The 26447-nt window shown below is 42.4% G+C and overlaps 1 long non-coding RNA gene across 1 annotated transcript in view; it reads left to right on the forward strand.

Annotated features, from left to right (window-relative positions):
* Positions 1–25818, forward strand: part of LOC141996897 (uncharacterized) — a 39684-nt gene extending 13866 nt beyond the window's left edge. The window contains exons 2-4 of the long non-coding RNA XR_012641645.1: positions 15967–16033; positions 17084–17174; positions 25782–25818. This is a non-coding gene — a long non-coding RNA (uncharacterized LOC141996897). The remainder of the gene's footprint in view (positions 1–15966; positions 16034–17083; positions 17175–25781) is intronic.
* Positions 25819–26447: the final 629 nt, after the last annotated feature.

A 26447-nucleotide genomic window follows, 5' to 3' on the forward strand; every position in this document is an offset into this window, starting at 1 on the left:
CTCTCTAACTCCTCAGTTACAGTTGCCACTCAATTAGTAATAAGTTCTAAAAGATAAAACCTGTTTTCCTTCACCAGTGTCAAGACAGGCAGGGGCCAGATTAGACAGGAAGTAGGAAAAGCAGTGGCTGGTGCTGGGGAAGGGGAAGCCAGATGTTATGAGCTCAGCACCCTCCATCTCTGGGACTTGCATAGGCTGCAGTGGAGAGGCAATGGGAGTGAGAAGGATAGCCATTGCACAGCTTCTGAGCAACCCTGCTATAGCAGCTTTTTAACTTGGTGTGCAGGCATTGTTGACCTCAGCTCAACTTTGCTGCAGTCAGATGGTCTGCTGCTGTCAGGATCCTCTACACCTGATGTGGGGAGTGCAAACAGGATTTGCCCTGGAGGGCTAAATCCTCCTCTCAGAGAAATCTGACCTCAGACCTCCTAACTCCCTGCAGATCTCTGCACAAGCAAGACAAGCTGCCACTCTAGAACATGGATCTTCTTGTAGGTTTAGAGCACTTTTCTCACTTCCTCCCCAAATCTGAATCACGAGGCGTTTTCAACTTCTCTTCACAATGGAAGAAGCAGCTGCCATATTAGGATTTAGTCGGGGGCCACTCATAACATTCAGGTTCCACTGCAACACCTGGTGTCCTGCATGCCCTTCCAAACTTCGCGCTGTACTGCTGTAACTTGTCTTGGTGTGCAGTGCACGAGAGGGGAGTGTCCTTCAGTGCTGCCCAGCAGTACCTGTTTGGTTCCAACTGGTGCAGGCCCCATGCCGTTCTTTATGAGGTGGGGTTTTGCTGTAGAGAACCTCAGAGGTAATCTTAGTAGCTGCAGAGATAGTAGTAGTCTGTATTTTCTGGGCTTCTCTTCATTCCTGTTCTGTGCTGCATGGTCTGTGCTTTTATATCTGGGCTTATGACGTGACGTCCTGTCTTCAATGACAGGCCTGCGCTTGGTTCCAGATCTGCTATCGTAGTAGCAGTGGTAGGAGACATGGGCAACAGCTTGTGAATCTAATTTAAAGTCTCTGCAGAGTTATCTCCTCTCCTCTGCTTTGTACAAGGGGGAAAAAAGTCTTCTCAGGACTGATCCAGCCATCATGCTGAAAAATCTGATCAGGGCCCCACAATGTTAGACCGGTACAAGTTGATGAAAATCTGGCACTGTTAACCAGGTGTGTCAGCCAACTGCTCTCTCCCCCATGATTGAACGTACCAGTAAAAAAACAGCTTCAACTGCTCTCCCCCAGGCCGTTCATCAGGACCGTTATCACCAACAAAATAGTGAATGTGATTCTGATGTCCAGATCCACTAACTGAAAAGAATATGCAGTTTTAAAAATTAATCAGATAGGCTCCCACTTGTGATGTGACCTGTATGGCCTGTTCAGATGATTGCTCTTCCTGCCATCCAGGAAAGGGTGAGTAAATGGAATTACTTCATGTTTTAACATTTCCAGTGGAATGACTTCAGTGACCATCCCTTCCAATGGAGGTCCAAACACCCCACTGAGCAGAGGTGCTGAGCATTCAGTACTCCCAGTCACTTCAGTGAAAGCTAGTAAGTCTCTCAGTGCTTCTGAAAATTAGGTCACTTATTTAGTTATCTAAATATGTATTTAGGAGACTAGTTTTGGACATCTATTTTTGAAAAACTTGGTCTGTGTTCAACCACTTCACTTCTGTTTCCATTCAAGCTGCCCCCTAGATCAAATAAAAAGAGAGGCTAACTTCTCCTTCCCTCCCTTCCTGCGTGCTGTGGTATTTTCACACAGAACAATACATCAGACACTTCTAAACTACACTAAAGCACAGTGTCAGTAACCATTAATGGAGATTACTCAACCGTGCCAAGTCAGCTGCTTTTTCCAGTAGATATTGCTTTTTTTAGTCCTTTCTGCTGGGAAGCCCAACCTACCTATTGTTGTTTATTTTTTCTGGTGCTGGGCTCCAGAGTTGATGCAGCAGATTTCATCTGAAATCAGAGTCATTTTTGCATGTTAGGAAATTGTCCAGGCACTAAACATGCTTAAATGTCATCTTCTGTTTCTCTGATTTTTCTTGTAAATTACATTATCCAAATCCAGATTTCTTCACAAGACAAAATTCCAAGCTAATATATTTCATTTGTCCACTTTTCTCAGATTACCGATTTCTGACGTTCAAGTTTGAAATTTGCTGTGAGAATGCCTTCGGGCAACCTCAGAATGGTTTATCTTGTTCCTGGGGTTCTGAGAACGAACTGTTTTGCAGGGGGAAAAAAACACAGAATTTTATTTATTGAATCCCTAATTCTCAAGCATTCAATGTCAAATTGTCATTACCAGCCCAGCTTGACATTTTCTTTTGACATTTGAAGATTAAGTAAGTGATATTTAAATTAGACAGGACCAAGAGACACCAGACACCAGCCAATCCACCCCTTCTTAGGACTTGTCACCATAAGCAAAACCATAGCAACATATTGGAAATATGGCATGGAATATACATATGTACAAGAGACTACAGTTATTAGGTAATCTCCTGTTTTAAGCAAGAGACTCAAAATATTCTCAGTCAATATACGAAGAGTACTTCAAGTGAGCAACTGATTTAATGGGGCCCATGTGTAGTTGCTTAATTATTATTGTTTTTTATTTGTATTAGGTTTCTATGTGTATGGGATGGATAAAATAGACATTTAGCCATTATTCTTGGAACTATTTATGATTTTGTTTACTCTCACATTTTAACAGGGATACAATTACAGATGCCATTTATTTGTTTAAAAAATTAAAAGGCAACAATTAGATCCACCCTTTTGAGGAATCTGACCATAATACTCAGCTGCAGCCTTACTGGAAAAAAATCTACCCAAAGATATTTCACTCTAAAACTGTCTCTGAGATTCACTTAAGTTTCGCTTGTAAAAGCAACAGATTACTATTTACTTCTTTCTATTCGTTTACATTTTTATCCAGCTGCCTGTGGCTATGAATGCATTGCAGCAAACTGATTAGACTAGACATTACCTGCATGAAAACATCTTTGCAGCTTTCTTTTAACTCAAAATTCCTATAGTACATGACAAATAAGAACAAATATATGTCACGCTTTAATTTTTTAAAAAAGCACAGGTTGTTTTTATTATAACCTAGATTTAACATCAAACCTGAGCCAAGCCTTGGGGGCTTATAATAAGAGAACTACAGAGAGACCACGGTGATCTGATATAGCTTAAACTGTTTAGTAGCTTGCTGAAAATACAAATAGAAAGCAATGATAGCAGTATTGTCAAACTGTAAACTGTCTAGTGGAATGCGAGAATTATATAAAAAACCCATGATCCATATTGAAATTCATATATTTGTTGAATTTGTCAGCAAAGGGTCGGGAGTTGTTGATTAAATCAAGAAGAGGCATGTAAACAGACTATTGGAAAGGGCATTCCATGCGGTGCCCTTTGGACAGGACAAGAAGTTGCAGGCTAAAAATAAAAACAAAACACCACCACCAAAACTTATTATATGAATCCACAATATTCTGAATATGCAAAATGTTAAGGGAAACAAACATCAAAAAGTCAGCTAATCTATAAGGATAACGAAAGGCAGATTTGGTCTGTTATACTTTGGTACCTTTTGCCTTTAACACATCTCAATCTACAGACAGTAGAGCCTACACAGGTAATATTGCCGGAAGGCAATGCCGTTACGAAACCTGTGGTGCCTGCAAATTGCAGCTTATTAGCCTAATTCCCTATCAAAAACTCTCATAGTATGTAATATTATACATGACTGGATAAACATAAGCGCGGGGGCATGTCGGAAATATCCAACCTGGCAGGCTACCCACTAGTATTACTAAAGACAAGTAACAGGGCCCTTAGTCAGGAAAGCATCCCTCCTCAAGAAACCATTTAAACATGTGTTTAAGTTAAGCATAGGCATAAGTGCTTTAATGAACTGGGGCCAGGTTAACAACACCCAGCTCCTATTCGCCCAATCACATACACGCTTCCTTCCGACAATAAACAGGAAAGGAGAGGGGTAGAAAATGCACTTAACTTGCAGTTGACTTTGTCTCTTTAATGGGTCCATTCTTAACCATTCCTATCCTAAGCAGAACCACCAACATGTAGCTTTTACTGTGGCTAGATCATGAATGATACACTGACAGTGGTTTACATCTGGCATACAGGTGTTTGATTTTGGATTTGCTACCAGATGGCTTTTTCGGAGGGAACTCCCAGAGCTGGGATGCAGGAACAAAGAGGGGGGAGAGAGAGAGGTTGATTACTATTCCTTACTATTATTACCTCTCTCTTAAGTCTTATGTTGTAAAATGCAAGACAAATGAGAGAGAAATAGCATATCGGACATTTCTAAGACACGAGTGGTGCAATACTAAATGCACTAAAAAAGATGCTGGTAACCAAGTAAGAAAAAGAACATCAGTACTATTACAATCTATATGTGATCATACCTGATGGGAAATCAGGGTATTGGCTGTAGCACTACCAAAGGTTGGCTCTTTATTCACCTTGGCCATATAGTCTGCACAAGTGTCTAGTGAGGGGCGTGTTACACCATGTTTTAAGTAAAGATAGGCAAGGTGCCTGAACACTACATAGGAGTGTTGTTGTGCATCTTCTATATACACTGAAGAGTCACCAGCATGGTAATTGCACAGAGCTTCACTTCAGCACTCAGAAAATTTAGCAGTAGCCAAGGGAAAAATCAGGTGTAGGCAGATTATGAACTACTCCATTGCATTCTCCCTCCCTTGGCACGAATTAGGAACGTACACTGTTCCTGCTTTCCACTCCTCATGGTCTATTTTAAAATATATTTTGGTCTTTCATCATATTTTTCTATTATAGTCATGGGAAATTAGCGGAGTCCTCTGCACCAGGATCTAAAATGGAGCAGAGGGGTTCAAAGATGTTTGAACCTAAAGACACTGGCCCACCTGGTAATGCAGAGGCAGGCACAGCAGAAAGATGCAAACCTAAGAGCTGCAAGGAACACGCAACTGCCTGTATCATGTTCTCTCCCCCATCAGATTGCCAGAAACCCTGGCACAACAGGGTAGATAGTAAAGCTATGGCGATGAGGAACACATTCTGTAAGTACCAAGGACAAGACACAGGAAAGCAACCCATTAGTCTACAGCTGAACTAGAGATCCCAGGAGGCAGGCATATTAGAATCGAGGCATACAGTGTAGAGGAGCATCTTCTGTGCATGGGCAGAAGAGTTTCATAAAATTGGAAAAATATTATTTTTATCATTTTGACAGACATTGATGTTTATTTTTAAGCATTTTTCTCTATTTTTATCCATTTCAATTTTCATGGTTGTACAGAATCCTGGGAGGTTGGTCAGACAATAATTATTTAATGACAGCATCCACTGAGATTTAAAAAGTTAAAGCTTGACAACTGGTGCTTTAATGGCTGTAAATACCACATGTCAAATATATATATAAGATAAATATCCTTGAATCAAACGCTAACAAAAATCCAGTCCTTCCAAGACTATTCATAAGCAACAAGTGATGTGACAGGCAGAGCTGTTGGAAAAAGCTCTCTACTAGGCATGCTGAGTGGCCAATATCATATGCTCATGTAATAGAGTTTGAGAGCAGGCAGTCAGGCCTCTGCACACTTGAGTCCTCTGGTTCCACACCACAGTAGATCCCTCCTGACACCTTGCTCTCTTTCTCTAGTTCCATTCATCATAGGACTGGAAGGGACCTCGAGAGGTCATCTAGTCCAGTCCCCTGCACTCATGGCAGAACTAAGTATTATCTAGACCATCCCTGACAAGTGTTTGTCTAATCTGCTCTTAAAAATTTCCAATGATGGAGATTCCACAACCTCCCTAGACAATTTATTCCAGTGCTTAACCACCCTGACAGTGAGGAAGTTTTTCCTAATGTCCAGCCTAAACCACCCTCGCTGCAATGTAAGCCCATTGCTTCTTGTCCTATCCTCAGAGGTTAAGAAGAACAATTTTTCACCCTCCTCCTTGTAACAACCTTTTATGTACTTGAAAACTGTTATCATGTCCCCACTCAGTCTTCTCTTTTCCAGACTAAACAAACCCAATTTTTTCAGTCTTCCATAACATAAGTCATGTTTCCTAGACCTTTAATCATTTTTGTTGCTCCTCTCTAGACTTTCTCCAATTTGCCCACATCTTTCCTGAAATGTGGTGCCCAGAACTGGATTAGCTGAGGCCTAATCAGCGCAGAGTACAGCGGAAGAATTATTTCTTGTGTCTTGCTTACAACACTCCTGCGAATACATCCCAGAATGATGTTCCCTTTTTTTGCAAGTGTTACACTGTTGTCTCATATTCAGCTTGTGATCCACTCTGACCCCCAAATCCCTTTCTGCAGTCCTCCTTCCTAGGCAGTCATTTCCCATTTTGTATGTGTGCAACTGATTGTTCCTTCCTAAGTGGAGTACTTTGCATTTGTCCTTATTGAATTTCATCCTGTTTCCTTCAGACCATTTCTCCAGTTTGTCCAGATGCTACAGGAAAGATGAGTGCAGCCCCTCCCTGGGCGGATACAAATGCTGGACAAAAGGAAAACAAACAACAAGTCAGCAATGGGTGGAGGTGACTGAATGAGCCAGGGCAGATTGGTTAGTTGTGTATGATGGCTGATACAGTGTTTTATCGTCTTACCCTTGGGTCTCATTAACTAACAGATGCATTCCTTGTTTACAGCAATAATTAACTAAATGGGATTTTAAATAGCAGATTCAAGCATAACGTCCTCTGTCTGTGTGTCAGCGCTCACTTCTCAGTCACTGGATTATAAAGGAATACACTTTGTCGTAGGGGAGTAAAGGGGCACACAGACAGAAAGGCCACAGCATTCAGTAATCAATAGTACCCAGCTGCAGCTTCTTCCTAGAGTTTTTGAGAGTAACTCTAGGGTGTTTGCAAAGCCATTGCATATATTATGTGATAAACAGACTCATCCACACCTTGGAGTCTGATCATTGGAAATATCTCCCCCATCAGGCCTACGGCACAGATCTGCTCTGCTGCAAGGGAGGCCCAGGAGCACTAGTCACAGCTTCATTGTGCCAAGGCACTTAACGCACTGAAGCTTTCTTTGGTTGCTCGTAAATAAATGAGAACAAGTGCTGCCCTTTCAAGTAAGTTCTCGATTGCCTGGTGCAAATCCGGGGTTCATTTGCACATCTCGCTGCCGCAGGCATAGAGAGCATAATAATGTTCAGTTGATGGTAGCACGTCGTTTTTACTTCCGGTGCCATGTGGATTTGAACATGGCAAAGGTTACCCTCTCTGCCAGGTTGGGGGGGAGGAGAGACCTTTGTCCACTACCATGATGGCATCTCCTAACCAAGTTAGTAGGAAGCTGTGCTCAAAATGGTTCCTCCTTTCAGCTGAAGGACATTGTTTCAGCACCACTTCTGGGCAGGGAGCCCTCAGTAGACTTTCTCTAGAGGGGGTGGAGGATGAGTGTAAAGAAGGAAAAATGCAGCATGTCAAATGAAGCTGCGAGGCCAAAGACCCGACACCCGGTTCTGTGCATGTGCACACACACACACACACACACACACACACGCGCTGTTTAGTTCCTGGATTTTGGTTCCTGAAGGATGTCAGCCAGCTGCTCAGTTGCACGGAGTTATGGAAGCCACATAGTCAATGAGGTTTCCCCTGACACAAAAAAATACCAATACAGTAATGCATTTGGAATACTGTACTTCACACCCTTTGTGTATATACCCTTCATACCATGACAGCTCATCTTGGCCTGTTGCTGAAAAACTCAGCCACACATGAGCTTTGCTACGAGGCCCAGTCTCAAACTGAGCAGCTGTGGATAAAGAGTGTTATGTTCTGTAGAAAAGGCAAGTGTGATTTAATCTTATAGGGATGGATGGGCACCTTGCAAAAAAAAAATAGTTACACTCCTCCCAGAGCAGAACAGGGACCAAATTGTGAATCTGGTCCCTGCTTCCAGCCCTGGCTCCAGGGGGAAGAACTTGGCCCAGCCCTTTGCCTGACACTGCATTCTCCCCTGCTCCTGCTAGCCAAGCAAGGCTGGCTGGTGCAGATGGGGACAGACCCAAAATTCCACCCATTCCCCACATTTGCCTTTCCGCTTGCACAGGAAGGAAAGGAGCTTGCCAGCAGTGGCTGCTCTCCCGGGCAACTCCATGCACTGTGTGATGATGGGGCCTCTGAACTCCCCTGCGCTGGTGCCTCAGGTGGCTCATGACCTGTAAAAAAACAACAAAAAAAAGCCTATTCCAACTGTGGAAGAATGGAGGAAACGCAAATAGCAACAATCCTCACTGTCCCCTGATTTAGTATTGTGGTCAGTGAAATACCAGCTCTCAACAATTCCCTTGCACGTAAGGGATCGGAAAACAAGTCAATTGCCTAATTTTTATCAACAGATCTGTTTTCTAAGTACATTAGCCAAGAACACTGCAGTTTTCATAGAAGGGTCCACAGGCCTGTCCATAAAAAAAACAATGTTGGCAAGTCTAGACATGTGAATCATTAATGTATGGGAGCTGCACCAAAAATTGGGCCTGATTCACCACGGTGTTGATGTCAATAGAGTTCCACTGGCTGAAAGATGGAGTAATGCCGTGATGAATAAGGTCTATAATCTACACTGAAAGCATCAGGCACACCTCGACATTATATAAGGAACACAATAACATATTAATAATAATCAGTATTCTGGGGCACATTCCCTTTAGAGAGATGACATTTTTGCATCCACACAGTCTTGATTGCAGTAGATTGATTGAAATGTATGGAGAATGTGGTGCTCCAGTTACTCTTAGGAATGAGCCTCTATCCCGGATGAAGCAAAAAAAGAAAAAGTAATCTGAATTTGCATCTGTATTAATGTTTGCATAGGCATGCCTGACTCTAACCTGTCCGTATGCCAATACTAGACCTGCCAAGTCCAAAGCAAATCTGTAAGCTTGAAGGACTCATTTTCACGTTCCCCTGTGGAGAACGGGAAAAAGGGGACGGACAGAGATGGCCAAATTCTCTGTTGGCTCAGTGTGTCGTCCCCCCACCCTTGTGCCTAATCTCCATGGGACAAGTGGTCTGACTAGCCTGCTAGGTGTTGCTCTCGCTTGCAAGCTTACAGCTATTTTGAACTTTACTAGGTCTATGGTAGATAATAGAATTATGCCAGCAGAGAATTTGGCCCAGAAAGTGCACTCGTTTATAAATCAGAATCGAAAGGGCTGTTTTAGATATACAAACCACTTGGAGATAGGTTACATGCTCTCAGACTCTGTATCCCATGTAAGTAGATCTGTGGGGAATCACTTCTTAGTTAAGAACACATTTTACTTAATGAGCCACTAGTAAAAGATTTGTATCTGCTTGGACTCCAATAAAAAATGTCATATCTTGGATCTTGAGTGCTTTCACCAGATAAGCAGCAAATCACCAGACCAGAAACATTTCTGAACAGCAGATACACCACCATCCAGCTGGTACATTGTCAGGCAAGGCACACATGCTGCTCTTCTACTGATGCTTTCAGAAAGGAGAAAAGATTCCGGTTTCTAACAAAAAGCTGTGGGCAGTGAGCCAGCTTTCAAGTCTCTAAACCCAGAGAATGGTTAAAGGCTGCTTCTCTGAGAGAGACGAGACCAAGAGGTATGGGCCCAGACCAGACAATGAGAGATTTAACCCTTTGGGGTACTGATAGAGACCCACAGAGAAGATGAGCATGCCCTAGGTGAATACTAAAATTCACTAAAGATGCAGTTTCTCTCTTTAAGGAGCTGACAATGCTGGACTTTTTTCAGTCCTGCCCTCATGCAGTGAGTTCAAGACAGATTGGGGTGGGATAGAAGATAGCCATCAGTGGATGAACGTGCAGTACAATGTCATGGCAAACAATGCTATTTGAATATAGATAAACATTTTAATAGCACCACTCTACATAGCTCTTGTGTAACAGCACAGACAATACCATACACAGTTTCTGGTCCCTACAGTTTAATAAAGTATAGAAAACGTTGAGAAATTACAAAGAAATTACAAAATGATACGGTGATTAGAATGTAAGATGGACAATAAGAGTCTGAGGGAACTAAATTTCTATAATCTAGGAAAGGTAAGGCGCAATGAGGACTTGAGCTGAATCTATACATACCTTCAGGAAACATACACGCAGAAAAGGAATGCTTCCGTCTCTGAAGGTGGCACAACAAGGCACAATGGTTAAGAACGGAAACCTAGATAAGAAGCTATGAAAATGTTCTTCTCTGAACGTTCAGCTGGGTAGCATTAAGGGAAGTGACCCCAGGATTATTGCCACAGATATTAAAAATCAGGCTAGACTTGGCCCTGGTCTCATCCTATGCCTTTCCCTGCTTTGACATGCCTGCCCCAACCTCTCACCTTCATCATTTTCACCCCCTCATAATTTCACAATTTCTGTCACGCTGGAACAGGCCTGCCCCGAGAACAATCTTCCCATTAATGGGTGAAAAGCATCCTCCTTCACTGCACTTTAAAAGCTCCTGAAAACTCACTCTTCTGAGGGAGTGTTCTTTCTCCATTGACCACTTGCCCCTCTGTGATTGTCTACTGAGCACTTACCTTTCCTAAAGCTATGAACTGACAATGGTATGCCTCAACAAAAATAACAAATGTTATCTGGCAATAACAGTGATTTGGGGCTAAATAAATACAGGCATTAATGGACTAAGACAGGAAATGATCATTCTTCTTTATTAATGCTGAACAAATAAATTATGACAGAAGCCTATGCAGAGAGCCTTGCACCATAGATGTCCATACTCTACTTTCTCTTAAGAAAGACAGAGGAATCAATTTTAGTACTGCCAATGCAGCAAATTTTAGAAGCATCAAATTCACATTACATTACAATGTCATTTAATCACTTTTTAAAAAAAGTAATTGATAGAATAAAATTTCAAATTACCATAGAAATGGGCACAACCAATAGTCAATATTTATTCTGTGATCTAATATTAGTATATCAATTGTGTCATTGCATAGGACAAGGGGCATTATGTCAGTACTGTATATTTTTAGCATATAGCCCTGACAAAAAATGTTTCTGTTGCACCTTGTATTATGCACTATGGTAAGTGTACCAATGGTCTAATTCATATAGAAAAACTTTACCTCTGGGTAAATTCCAGAGCACAGGTAAAAATTTAGCATTTTTGGAAATCAAATCCTAGGTATAAAATGAGTTTGCCTAGATCCAGATGAGTGTTAATGAGTGTGAATGCCTTTGAGAGTAATGTGGTTTTTTATTATTATTATTATAACATATGTTTGTCTTTTAAAATAGCAGTTGTATAGATATAGCACATAAAAGTACAGTAAGGTGGGTGATGGATTAGGAAGCTGAGGGAACCAGGATAACATCAAGTAAATTACATTCTCTCACATTCAGAAATAAGTTTCAAATGAACCAGGCTAATTCCACCAGTGGTGAAGGGAAGGATATTGCATAAACGTTTTAGGAGAGTCAAGTCCCTGTGACATTTTTCAACAGAGTATAGCGTTCTCCTGCAGTTTGACTGATCAGCATGGAAATTATTCCAATATCAAAGCATTACACTTTATCCTGTACTGATCCAGCCCTAATTAGAAAAAATCAGCACTCAGATTTATGTACTGGAACTTGACTCCAATATTCTGTAGCAATATTCTGTTTTTTTCATCAACAAGAGGAAGACAAAATATATGGCTATCAATAGCCGCAAAGTAACCATTAGCGTGGACAGAGAAACATTAATAGAAGTCAATCATTTTACCTGTCTAGAGAGTGAGATGTGCAACAATGGTGACACCAGGCTAGATGTCAAGCAATTAATATCAAAAGCAGCAAACAACTTTCATAAATGTGAAAAGATTTGGAAAAGCAGCATGATTGGCCCTGACATAAAAATATGAATGTTTAACCCAGCATCATGTCTATTCTATTTATGGAGCAGAGTAATGGAAAACTAGAATGGAAATTGGTAAGAAGATCAACTCATTCCAAAGTAAATGCCTTTGGAAGATCTTCAGAGTCCATTGGAAAGAGTTTCTTGCAACATCAGAAATTCTAAGCAGAGCAAACCAATCTAAAATATTAAATATGGTAAGAAGATGATGAAGAACATATTTAGGATACGCTTTAAGGTTGCTGCCAACATGACTTCTGTGGCAAGTGGTAATATGGACACCACTTGGAAAGAGAAAACCTAGAGCAACTTTATGTAGAACAATAGAGAAAGAGGCCAAATCCATCAACATGACTCTCAAAGTCTGAACATCCAAACACAAGACTGAAATAAATGGCAGAATCTGGGGGTGCAGGAGAGGAAGAAAGAATAAGATTCAGAGCAGTCCTCCTTTCTAAGAGAGCCTATCTGCTGTGTGTTGAAGGGAAACATAGTCCGGTTTAGGAACACACAGTTGCCTGAGGTCTGTCCACAAGAAAGGATCCTGTACTTATTCATTATGTATTGCTTATTGTCCTTTAGCAGGTTTCCAGTTGACAGGACAGTGCACATATCTAGACAGATGTGAATTAATTTTGAGAATGAGATTTCATGCAGTTTTAAAATTGAAATCCAAATACTTTATATTTGTTGCTTTCCCTTCATCCACTCTTTTAGAACAAAGACGATGGCCTGGGTTTATTATATAGCTTTCTAAGAGTGTGGGAGAGATTAAGACACATCCTCTACACTCCCCCAATGTGGCTTCCCAAGTTCACCACTCAGAGGGGGCACAACAAGCTCAGGAGAACCATTCCATCCCCCGTTCAGATGGAGAGAGCATAGGCGGATAGGCACACGGATAAGATAGAGACTTGATTCTGCCCCTCAAAGTACCAACCAGCACAGCTGAGCTGGTATAGGGGGACAAGTAGTCTGCTTACTGGTAAAGGGCAGGAGCTGATTACCTCTCTCTGAAAGCAAGCAGGGAGGGAACCATATTAACTCTGTAATTAAGTAATCAGATTAGTCTGTTAAAGTATGTTCTTTATAAACCCATGATCCTTATTGTTCAAGGTACTATTATTCTCTAGATTTTAAATTATTTTTTCTGTTAATGTTTGATCCATTAATTTACTGGGATAGAAATTCAATTTATATTATGGTAATTGCCAGGATCACACTTCCCTCTTTATTTTATTTTTGAAGATTGGTATTTCATCTGCTTAGCTCCAGCCTTCCATTACTTTCTCAGTTTTCCATGACTTTGCAAAAATAATTTTCAACCACACAATGAATTTGTTTGCTATGTCTGTTAATCTAGGATGTATAGTATCTGGACTGGCCATATTGTACATGTTCAAAAATTTATATACTTTATCATTTGCTATTTTATAAAGTCTTTCACACTGACTAAATAGCTACATTTCTTGTCTCTGTTATTCTGGAGGAAGACAGATTTTCAAAAGTTCAATATTTCAGCCATTTCTGAGTCCTCACTCAGGTCCTGATCCTACAAAGAGCTTCATGCAGGCAGACTGTGGAGCCTGATTGATTTCAGTGTGGTAGTGTCCAGGCACAAGGGTCCAGGATCAGGACCTTATTTTGCATAAAATGTATCCATGAAAGGGTAAAAGTTTTCCTATGCCATGTTGTGAGAATATTTCTCTTCCTTATCCAGTCTCCAGACTTGAGGCAAGCACTACAGCTATATACCATGAACTAAAGTTCTATTTTACGATGGGATAGTAGGAACTTAATATAACTGGGACTGCAGCTGATTACTCTAATCATAACTGTCTTACAGATACCATGTGCTCTCTGCATCTCTTTGATGCATCCTTCTGTCGTCTCTTGTCTTGTTTAGACTGTAAGATTTGGGGGGGCAGGAACCGTCTTTTCATTATATTTGCCTCATACAATGGACCTCTGATCCTAAAGTGGGGTGTCTAGATGCTGCCATCATAGAAATAATAATGTAGAAGGACTGAGCTTCAGAAGGTGCTCAGAACAGTTGGTCTGAAAATGGAAAAGAAATGGCATTTGTTTTGTTTCTGATTTACATCAAAATGTTGTTTTCATTGCCATTTTCTGGGCAGCTCTATTCTTTATTCTAGAATGGAGTCAGACTGCAGAATATCATCTCACTCAGATAGTGCTATAGCCTGAGGCAAGTGCAGACCTTCTGGTCCATGCATTATACATCTTACATAAGAATTCTCAGGACTGGTCTACACTAAAAAGTTAGGTCGACCCAGCTACATCACTCACAGGTGTGAAAAAAAGCTGACCCAACCCCTGGTGTAGACAGCGCTTGGTTAATGGAAAAATTCTTCCATCAAACTGGCTACCAGCTCTTGGGGAGGTGGATTACCTCTGCCGACAGAAGAACCTCTCCCATCAACGTAGGTAGTGTCTACATTGAAGCACTACTGTAGCTGTCCCACTGTACTGTTTCACATGTAGCCAAGCTCGGTTTTTCCTAGAAACCACCAGGATTCTGCTGTAAATCTGTATGGCCAAAGATGTGACCGTACATTGGATGAACATGTCATTCCCATCAAAGGAAATGACTGGCTCCACAGATCATCTGCACTTTTAAGCTATGTAAATGTAAGCAGTGTCAGGATGAGCTCCACCCTGACATCTGGTGGTGAGGTGTGGCAAGTTGTGGAAAAGAACTTCAGGGGCCAATCTCATTTGCATAGGCACACCCACCCCACCTAGAATGAGGCCATAGCTGCCCAAATGGTCACTTTGGCTGCTGTGGGATCCCCAGTGTCTCTGTTATTGGGGCAGGAAGAATAAATTGTTATTACCCTGATTATGGGAACTGTGCTTGGAACTGTACTTGGCCTTTTGTTATGATGGAGGGACTCACCATCAACTAAGTAGCACTCGCTAGGCAAGGGTCATGGGTTCCAAAACTCTGTGAATTGAGAGATGCTGGGGACAAGTATTAATACTTGTTGGCATGGGCCCCTTGGTGAGGGCCTTACATGCTAATTTCACTTCCTCCTCTCTCCACTGTGGAATATCAGAGCTAATTTTGATTCTATTAGGAGTCTAGTTATAGGCTGCTGAGCTCACTTTGGGCTAATGGTGCACCAGCACTGAGGCTCCCCTACTACAAGCTGAATTCACCAAAGAGCTGAACTGACTCAGAGCTGAAATCACTGAGCATGGTGTTAAGTAGTGGGGGAGGCTGAAGATATATTGTGGGACGCGGAGCAGTTTATGGGATGGCGGGAGCTGCTTGTGGGCCGCAGAGCGGAGCCGAGCAAAGCAGTTTGTGGGATGGCTGGTGGAGCGGAGCGAAGGCCTATGGAGCTGTGGGGCGGTCAGCTTCAGATCATGTAAGGTGCCCCTTACCTCTCTCTCTCTCCCCTCCCCCCATCTCCACCCAGGTTGGGAGGTAAAGCTCTGCAGATAAACTTTTGAACTCTGGGGCTGCCCTGACCAGGGACAGAGACTTTTGCGTCACTGGACTTTTGGGTCTTTGGGTGATTTGGGGTTGCTGGACTCAAGAGCCAAAGGGAAAGGGCATGCCCCAATTTGCTTGGGGTGGGTTTTTTGCTCATGGGTTGTGTTATGAATCCTGTTGGTGGTGTTTCCCCAACATAATGCCACATTGTTTCTCTCTGTTATTAAAAGGCTTTTTGCTACACTCAGACTATGTGCTTGTGAGAGGGGAAGTATTGCCTCCTGGAGGCGCCCAGCGGGGGTGGTATATATTTGTCCCAGGTCACTGGGTGGGGGCTCGAGCCGGTTTGCATTGTGATATTGGAATGGATCCCCTAGATATTGAACCCGGCCCTTGTTGCTGCCAACTCTGACGGGCAGAAGGGTTACATAAAGCATCATGTATTACCACTAATACACAATTCTGGGGTTGTGCATCTCTTTGGATGCCTTTAAAAGGTTTCTACTCATAAGTAGCAAAAATATCCTCAATTAATCGAAATACCCTCCACTTTTTTCTTCCTCAGGAACAAGACATCCCCCGCAGATGAGGCCCAAATAAATATTACCAGGATTTTTCAAAACATAAAAGAGGTATGTGATATTGCACAGTATCTGTTTATTCTACCTCCCATCTTATGCGTTTGTTTCTTATAGCTGTCCACCATTTCAGACCAAGCCAAAGATTTGATTAGCATTCTCAGAATCCTGTTCCACTGTGTGTGGGTACTACTACCACAGGACAGAACCAATAAACAGAAAGCATTGTGGACCTCACAGTCCATGGAGACACCCTGGATCGAGCAAAAGCAAACATGGATGACATGGATCCGTAAGGTTAGCCAAACAGCTCAGGAGTCGCAATTAACACAGATGCTGTTTCTAATAAAGTCCTTTCATCCAGTTGATTAAAGTGCTATATAAAACTCCCTTTGGGGTATGGCAGAATTCCTTTTACATTCCTGGCAACATCTCTGCACTCAAGTGGTGGATTAAATATTCAGGATTATGTAACAACTGTTCCTTGCTCTCATTTTTGTCAGCTTGTTTTGTTGTGGTATTATGCTCCTCTTGTGCTTCATTTAACGGTGCACAGAGAGAACACATTGAGGCAGATCCTCACTGTATACCGGAGTCATTCCACTGAAGTCAGTGGAGCAGCATTGATGTACACCAGCTGAGGGTCTGAGCTTGTGCAGTGTACTGATGTACCAAAAGGAAATATGAAGCTGACAGATAAGTTAATCCTCCAGTGTAGGTATCCTTCTGTCTCCATATTACATGTCTGAGGAAAAGGCTTAAATCAAATGGTGTCACAGATATCTTTGTGAAAACTGTAAGTCAGGCCATTAGTTTTTAATCAAAAAATAATATAAATTGCAGATAAAAAAATCCTATTAGGTCATCTTTTCCTTCTACCACAGCTCTTTTCCCGACAATATATATATAAAATATTACAGTATAATATGCATTATACAATAAAATATGTATTGTGTAAAACAATATGCATTATACATTTTTAATAACCAATTGATTAATTTTCATTAAAATCCCATAACTGTATGGTAACTTTCCATTGCATATCACATTTCATATAAAGGCATAGTCATAGGTGTATTCTTTTTTTTTCTTCTTGTTCTCTAGGACCTGACTGAAATACAGTTATGACTAAATTCAAGGTGACCTGTAAACAGAGCTGGCCTTACCATGAGGCGAATGGAGGCAGCCACCTCAGGTACCAGATTGTGGTGCTGGGGGGTGCCACTAGGACCCACAGTGTAGAAAATTGTGTCTGGTGCTGGCGCATATGTATTCTCTCTGCTCTAGATGCACAGAGATGGTGGAGCGCTGTGCTGGAGGAAGGAGGGCACAAGAGACATAACAGGCAGGCAGGAGAAAAGGTGAGAGGGAATAACAGAAAGCAGCAGGAGCTGCAGGGAGAGAGAGGAGGAGGAGCCTCTTATGTACCTCTCTAGCACCCCCAGGAACCTGGACTGATTAACACCAGCTTCTCAGAAAGCATCCTGTTTCCTGCTGCTTCCCTGAACCCACTTGAGAAGAACAGGCAGTCAACTGAAGTAGTAGGAGCCAGTTAGGCCCTTAAGACGCTGATATCTTCCCTCACTCAGGCCCTGCTACCAGCCTGCTTATTTGTCCCCTTCAATTGAGTGTTGAGAGCCACTATAGCTGGCACAGAACGGCAGTCATGAGTGAAAGAAAACACCCCTCTGGGGCAGCATTCTGTTAAGGAAAAGTTAGCATATGTGACTTCATTTTGGTTTGGGGCCCACCATTGTCTAAAAGCAAACACATCATGCACCAGGAGGAGTGTTCCTTAGATACTGCATTCCTGTGAAACCCCCCCCCCTTGTTTCCAGCCTGTCTCAACCCCCAGTTTCTGTTCTTTGTCTGTTCCTAACTCCCTGCCTCCTGGCCTTAACGCGAGCCTCCCATCCTGATAAGAAAGGCTACTGGTGCATTGCTTTAGGACCATGTTGTGTAGTTGAAGTAATGGTTTGCACGGGGGATGCACTTAGCAGGGATAGGTGGTAGATAAGGGAAGGGTTTGTCTATTGGCTAAGGTTTCCGATGCACGAGGGCAACATGCTTTGCTAAAAGGTATATAATCTCTGTATAACCTGCATTCGGGGTCCCCTCCTGATTAGCAGGGGGGCACCACGCTTGAGCGTAATAAACTTAGTATCTTTGGGAACTCTGCAGTTGTGGACTTTGTTCGTGTGCCTCAGCTTAGACTCGAACTGTGCGTGACTATCGGGTATAATTCATAGCAGTTCCTGTGCATGACCTATCAGGTATAATTCGCAGCAGTTTGTGTGCGTGACCTGTGAGGTATAATTCGCAGCAGTTTGTGTGCGTGACCAATTAGGTATAATTCGTAACAATTCAGAAAAAGAAAGAAAGCAAAGGAAGCTTTTCTATCTAAGCAGGAAGGAGTTCTCCTGAGATACACAGACACGAATGTTCACAGTGAGCCTTCTAGCCGCAGTGAGGATGTGAGTGGTGAGGAGATACCTGATCTTCCAGTTAGTCAGAGTGCAGGTGACCTGGCAGCTACTGCAGCATCCATATCTGCATCTCAAATGGATGTAACCATGCACATTCCTGAAGAAAAGTGTAGATAAGAGAGGAGTGTGGTGGAGGTGCAAGAAACAGCTGCTGCTAAGTTTAGTTCCTTAAGTCTAGATGATCCAGGACTATGGGCCAACTTGAGCAGTAGCCTGAGGGACTTCCTTGTACTGCATGGGCCACAGCAAGTGAAAAACTTCATGTTCCCCAAAGACAATGATAATAGAAGTTTCCATCCAACACATTGCTGGCATGAAATCCCCAATGGTGACAAAGTGGAGAGTCCATGGCTTATGTACTCAAAAACCCAGAATGCTGCATACTGTTTTTATTGCAAACTCTTCCAGTCTAATGTTCCAGCCACATTGGGTTCTACAGAAACAAAGGACTGGAAAAATCTGGCTGGAAATCTGGCATGCCATGAGAAGGCAGCAAATCACCAGAGAGCATTCCATAGATGGAAAGAGCTTGAGATGAGACTAAGGTTAAAGGCCACCATAGATGATCAGCATCAAGAGAAGATTGCATCAGAGTCTCTTTACTGGAAAAATGTACTGAAAAGGCTCATTGCCATTCTGAGAATGCTTGCTACCCAAAACCTAGCACTGCGTGGCACTTCAGGTCAGCTGTATGTGCCAAACAATGGAAGCTTTCTTAAAATTGTGGAGCTGATGGCTGAGTTTGATGCTGTACTCCTGGAGCATCTAAGAAGAGTCACCACCCAAGAAATGTACACACACCACTACCTTGGAAAAACAATTCAAAATGAGATCATACAGTTACTGGCAACAAAAGTCAAACAGAAGATTGTGGCAGATCTGAAGTCAGCAAGATATTACTCTGTTATTCTGGACTGCACACCTGACATCAGCCATATGGAACAAATGACTTTAACGGTGCGTTTTGTAACAACAACAGAACCCAGTGAAAATGTCCCTGCAAAGGTGACTGTCAGAGAGCATTTTCTAGAATGTATTGACATTGATGATACTACAGGAGCTGGTATGACAAATGTGCTTCTTAAAAAGCTGGAAGATATGGGAATTGCGATAGCTGACATGAGAGGTCAGGGCTACGATAATGGTGCCAACATGAGAGGAAAGAAGAGATGCGTGCAGACACAGATCCGTGAGTTAAACCCTTGAGCTTTTTTTGTCCCATGCAGTTCTCATTCATTGAACTTGGTGGTCAGTGATGCAGCATCAGCTTCTAGTGAGGCTGCTGAATTTTTTAATGTAATTCAAAGCTTCTATGTATTTTTCTCTGCATCAACTCACCGATGGCAAATTTTGAAGCAATATCTGGGAACATCCTCTCTGACACTGAAACCACTGAGTGTCACACGATGGGAAAGTCGAGTGGAGGCGATAAAGCCTATCAAACACCAAACTGGGAAGATAGATGATGCCATAGTTGCCATTATGGAGGATAATGCTATGACAGGAACTGTTCATGGGAGAACAGTGGCAGAGGGAAATGGAATCACCAGAATAATACATAGCTTCAAATTTCTGTGTAACTTAGTGTTGTGGCATGACATACTGTTTGGAATAAATGTTGTAAACAAGAGACTCCAAGGTGTTGACCTTGATATATCTGGAGCAATGGAACAACCGGACAAAGCAAAGTCATACCTACAGTCTTACCGGTCAGATGAAGGATTTCAAAACGTTCTGAAGAGTGCACAGAAGTTGGCAGAGGAACTTCACACGGAAGCTATTTTCCCACCCATTCAAGAATACAAGAGTCACCGAAGAAGAAGACATTTTGATTACGAGGCACGGGATAATCCCATAAGAGACCCCAAACAACAATTTGAAGTTGAATTCTTTAACCAGGTGCTAGATTGTGCAATACAGTCAGTTGAAGAATGTTTCATGCAGCTCAAGGAACACAGCAGTATATTTGGGATGTTGTAGGATATTCCAAAACTCCTCACTATACCTGAAGAAGACCTACACGAGTGATTTAGGTGATGAACTGAACGCCCTTTCAAGATACATTTCAGCAGGGTCAACTCCAAAGGCTGCTCTGGAATATATGTGCACAAATAAGATGACCACCTCTTTCCAAATGCTTTTGTTGCTCTGCACATACTTCCAACACTTCCTGTAACAGTTGCCAGTGGAGAACGCAGCTTCTCCAAGCTGACGTTAATAAAAACACATCTACGCTCCACAATGACACAGGAGAGGCTGGTCAGTCTTGCAACCATCTCAATAGATCATGGGCTGGCCCAAACTGTGGACCTTCAGCAGGAAGCAGTTCAAATCTTTGCAACCAAGAAGGCATGGAAAGCACCACTTTGATTATTCAAACAGATAAAAATGCCAGTGTTTGCTATGCAGACAAGAAAAGTTACATTTGCTGTTCAGGCGTTTGAAAGTTAAGCGTTACTTAAAAATTTTGAACGAGGCATTTTAAGTTGTTAGTTCTCCTTTATTGGGGTAAGTAGCAAAGCAGTACTATGAGAGGAGTAGACCAGGAAGAAGGCAGAATTGAGACCTTTCAAAGTTTTGGCCCAAGTGAGGGGCATGGGGTCATCATTTGAGCTCCCCGCCTCAGGTGCCAAAATGTTGTGGGCCGGCTCTGCTTACACAGGATTATTTTTTAAGTTGGGCTTTTATCCCCTTTAACTTCTGATGTATAAGAAAGGCCAGAAAGAGTTTGAAGATTTTTTTCTGCTTATTTCTTACCTTAGAAATATCAGAAATGTTAGATTTGGTCCTCCTTCGTTTTGTTGGAAGACCCTCAAGGCCTTAGGGAATAAAGATGGTTTTAGTGAACTCTAACACCTTATTGGAAAGGGTGCAAGGTTTGGCTCTTTTACAGTGGCTACTTTTGTCCAAAATGTTAAGTAACCATTGAAGTTCAATATAAGTTAACTAAAAACAAAAAGCTAAATTCTCTGCTGGTGTCCGTGGGTGAAAAGTGTAAATTCATGGAGTAGAACCCATTTATACCAGCAGAAAATATGGCCCAAAGAATTCTAATGAGGCATCCTTTCCCGTCTCAGTCCCTCAGCTGTCACTCTCTTGGTTGTTGTGATGTCACCATTTCACTACATCTCCAGTCATACAGGTGAGGAGTTGGAGAGAAGAGTAGTATAGGGAGCTTCTTCCTTTCCCACCCACAGTGGAGCTGTTACCTATACCTGACAATGGGGCGGGTGGGGAGGATATCACTCCAGATTGAAGGCCTGGCCAGGTTTTGATGCCCACTCCCTGCACACCTGCTAGCAGCAGGCAGAAGGCACTGATAGGAGCTAAGCCTGCTCTTTTCAAATGCAGCTGAAAGGCATGTAATGCGGGGTATATTCCCCCCGCCTGCCCTATACAGTCAGAATGCCACGGAACACAGATGTTTGGTCAGAGCAGTTCCACACGCCTTCCGCAGCCCCTCCCACTGTCCCCTTCGCACACCTAGCTTAGTGCCCCAAAGAGGAGTGAGGAAACCAACTGAGCCTTTTAGTCCTGAGAGCTGTAAAACGTGCCACATCGAAAGTCATACCTTACAAGCAAAGTCAGACACTATGCTTTAGAAAAGAGGGCAGCAGAAGGGTTTTTGTGGAAGGGGATGGTTAAAAGAGATAGGGACTATGATTGTTCCTCAATTAACCTATAACCTCTCAGGTCCGTATATTGTGTGCAGCACATTTTGTATGTGGTAAAAAAAGAACTTGGGGATGAAAGGTTAAATATATACAATTGTAAAGTGTTGCTTGCTAGCATCCCCCTAAAGGAGAGTGGTATCTATGGCATATATATCCTAAGAGAGATTTGTCAGGCTCATTGTATATTTATTTCTAATTCTTCAAAGCCTGTCTCTATTCAGTGTAGATTCTCATTCAACTAATTCACTGTTACGCATAGCTAATGGTGCTGAAAAATATTACCATATCAAACAAATGGTGATTATCACATGAGAAATATTTGCAGTTGTGTGTGTCAGATATTCCAGTCACATCTTATGTAACACAGACTGAATTTAGGGAGAGTAAAGGACTGGTTTAAAATGCGATGGGAGTGCAATGGTTATATATCATATTTTTTCTTATCTTTTCACAAATTTTTGTTTTCATGGAAGATTTGTATTTTCTTGCAAACTTTTAAAAATGTATATGCACAGCATACAAATAATTGCATTCCCTTTGATATTGCTTCAGATGATGTAAGTAGCACTAGAATTTGTTCTTTCATAATCCAGTTCCTCCTTCAATTTGATCCTACAGTGAAGTAAGAATGCAGCATTTGTGTCTTGATAATTTTGCCATGGAAATGATGTAAGTGTGATTCCACTCTGAAAAGTGACTCTCTGAAAGTGGCATGGGAGGGTTCTGTGTTTATAGTCTCACAGATCAAGGGCCTAATCCAATTCCCAATAAAATCATTGGAAATTGGATCAGGCCCATAATTTGCTTGGTTTATATATAAAAGAAGGCAGGTGAAATCCTGGTTCCATTAGCATCAATGGCAAATCTCCCATTGACTTTAGTCGTACCAAGATTTCACCCTGTGTGTATTTCCGAACTGCCTCCTACGCAACTTTACTTGAAAATCAAGCTGGGTTCTTTCTGGCTTAGTCATCATCAACAGCTCAAGAGTCTATAAGCCAAATTGTGCTCACTTACACCTGTGGAAAGCCATCATCTTCAATGGGGTTGCACAGCTGGTTCTGCAAATGGTATTTTGTTAACAATTATTTGGATGATGTACAAACCAGAATAGACTCCAGCTCACTCTCACAGAGCGGTGCTGGCATTTCAGAGTTAACAGGAGGAAAAAGTGGTAAAAACTTATATTTGTCACTAATGTCAGCCAGCATGACTTTGAATGAACACAGGGAGCAGACAGTCACTTTTCAGAGCAGAACTGCACGTTAATGTTTCATTGGAAGAATACCCAAGGGGAAGAGTTGTGCTTGCTTAAAAACAAGTGTCAAACATGGCAGGAAAATGAGTGGGAAACTACAGCTAAAGTGTGGTATGTTTGAAGGCTTCCCACAATACGGCTTAAAATTAGGCTGCTAATAGTATATATTGAAGTTTGGAGGAATCTTACACAATCAAAGAGGGAAATCAGAGTAATTTGCTCATTCTGGGAGGCTCACTCTGCTTTCTCATGATCCGTGTCCTTTGTTGTCTAGTATTCACCCAAACAAGAAAATATCATTTGGGGTTTAATCAGCTGTCTTGCTTCACTTATCTGAAAAGAGACCCAGTACGGCACTGAGGGCAGCGTAAATCTCTAAACTGGTAACTGGTGAGCAGGTGCTGCATTCCCTCATGCTTCCCAGGAGGCAGAGCGGCCAACCACGGAAGTGAGAGAGCCTATTGTTCCCTAAAATTCAATGTCTCCCATGACATTATGATGAGCCACCTGTACTACCAATGAGTTTCCCTGGCCACATGTTTTATAGCGAGTTATCGCTATCTTTTAATTTTTTTGACTAGGAGGGAAATAAGTCAGACCTTAAATATGGACGGTGAGTGCTTTTCCCCTTCTTAGTGGTGGTGGGTGAAGATTTCAGCTGGAAAATACTGTCCCTAACAACCTGATGTGACTTATTTTATTATTCTGATTAAATTTAGAAGCCTCATTATTTTCCCTGGATGCTGAGAGCCCAAGTCTCCGCTGGCTGTCATCTCAGTCAGTGTGTTATACCCGTGCAGAGTTAGTGCAAAAATTGCCGTATCAGAATGGCAGTTTTTCACACCCACTTTCCACAGCTGTAATGCCCCAGTCCTGCAAATGTATTCCCTTATTTTTGAAAGCTTCTCCATTCAGTTTAATGAAATGTCACCCATCTGCCAGTCCTCCTTTGGTCAGACTACAGTGTATTTTATCCACGCCTTGCTATTGTTCTGACATTCGCCAAGACCAACCTGTCCCTTTGCCATGGCACTTTGTAACATTCAGCACAGCCACTTCAAATGCAAACAGCTGTGGTGGCCGCCACTGTACAGTAGGAACAGCAAGTAAAAGGTCAGCCCTAATAATAAGCAAATAGAATGGATGGTTGTGTCAATAAAAACAATCAGCCATCCCAAGACAGGCTCTAGACAACAGGGATCAGGCCAAGGCTCCTTGCAGCTTCCAGACGGTCCATAATTTTCATGCCTTTTTCATCCCCGTCTACCAGGGATCACTGCAGCTTGGCAAAGCACAACCCTCTGTACCCGTTTCCTGTATCAGACACAACAGCACTGCTTGCAACCGAAATTGTCTAGTTCAGGTCAGCAAAGTGTTATTGGTATCCCCTCTCATTCAGCATCTCTGCATCATGATTGTTCCTGACTCCCTGTTGCTTCCAGACCTGAGCAGCCAGGAAGCAGGAGCCAGATATAATAGAGAGATCCCACTGGGCCACAGTGCCTTGCCGTGTCAGCTCAGGGTAGAAGGTTTAGCTGGCTTTTCATGTAAATCAGTGGCCTTTCAGCCTTTCACATTGTAGATGCTGCTGTGAGACATCTACTTCATTCCCCACTACCGTGATCTTGACATGACTTACTGCCTCTAGGAGGAGCAGGAAGAAGATGACATATAAATCTTAGCTGTGGAAAAAATTAAAAGGTACTCTCAGAAGTTGTAAGTTTTTCCCCAAAACCTTGACCAAGGAAGTAATATCTTAAGTCATAGACCCAGAGCCAGTCCTGCTTTTGGTGCCTCACACAGGTCACGTGCTGTGTGCAGATTCCGAAGGAGAGCCAGAAGACAGGAATGTGAGCATGAACAGGACAGGACAGTGAAGACCAAGAGCAGCACAGCACAACTTGAGCCACGGGGAGGTCTGGAGTCGCTGGTGCTGTTGCTGCACCCAGACTTACAGAAGTGAGGAGAAAACAGAAAAGGACATCCCTGGACTGGTAACTACTGGCAGAGAAGAGGCTCAGAGTGGGCCGCGAGGAGCAGCACAAGCCATCACCTGGCGCCTGAGGAAAGAAAGGCACAGCAGTGAGGAACATCACATGGAGGAAGCTAAAGGAGACCTGGGCAGCAATAGCACCAGCAACCTGGAAGAAGAAGAAAAAGCAGCGAAAACTGTGGCTTGTGTGAATGTAACTGTGTAGTGAAGGAGACTGAGGGGTACGCATGGTAGAGAGGGTGATGTGAGGTGATGGAAGACTCTGGTGTGTACAGTGAAGGGTGGGGAGTTTTGTGTATGTTTGTTGGGCATTTTAATTAATGTATCTGCCCTTTACCAATGAAGTGCTGCCCCCAGAGGCGTTTCTCACACCTCTTCCAAAAATTGGCAGGACTGACTCTGCAGAGACCTACAAAGTGCATTGGCCAAGACTTCTATTTCTCTGAGGTATGAACAAAAGTATTCTAACAGATGATACAATCTACTAATCCTGGAGGAGAAAAAATTGGCAATAGAGCCAGTGAGGTAATAGATGTTTAGTTGATGAGGAAGCTGAGGGTATGTGGAACTCATTGCCACCAGATATCACTGAAGCCAAGTACTTAGTAGGATTGGGAGTAAAGACGAGATATGAATATGTATGGATAAGAACATCCACAATTACATTAAATAATATTTTTAAATTGTTTTGAAAGAATAAAACCCCTCTTGCTTCTGGGCATAAGCCAACCTCTGAGAGGTTTTAACCAGAAATTTACCATATGGAAGATTATTCCATAACTGTTCATTATGGGGTTACCTGATCCTTCCTTTAAAGCATCTGGTCCTGGCCACTGTCAGAGACAGGATACTGGACTAAATGGAGCACTGGTTCAACCCAGAAAGGTAATTCCTATGTTCCTCACCCTCCCATCATCTCATTTCATTCCCCTAAGACATCAGAGCATGGACAGATCCTGCTGATGCACATGCCCTTGTGAAGAAAAGGACTGTTCACCACCAGGCCATGCTCTGGAATGACAAGTATGCAAGAATTAGTATCCTCAAATTCTCTATA

This window comes from Natator depressus, chromosome 1, assembly GCF_965152275.1.
Source record: "Natator depressus isolate rNatDep1 chromosome 1, rNatDep2.hap1, whole genome shotgun sequence".
Taxonomy (NCBI): domain Eukaryota; kingdom Metazoa; phylum Chordata; order Testudines; family Cheloniidae; genus Natator; species Natator depressus.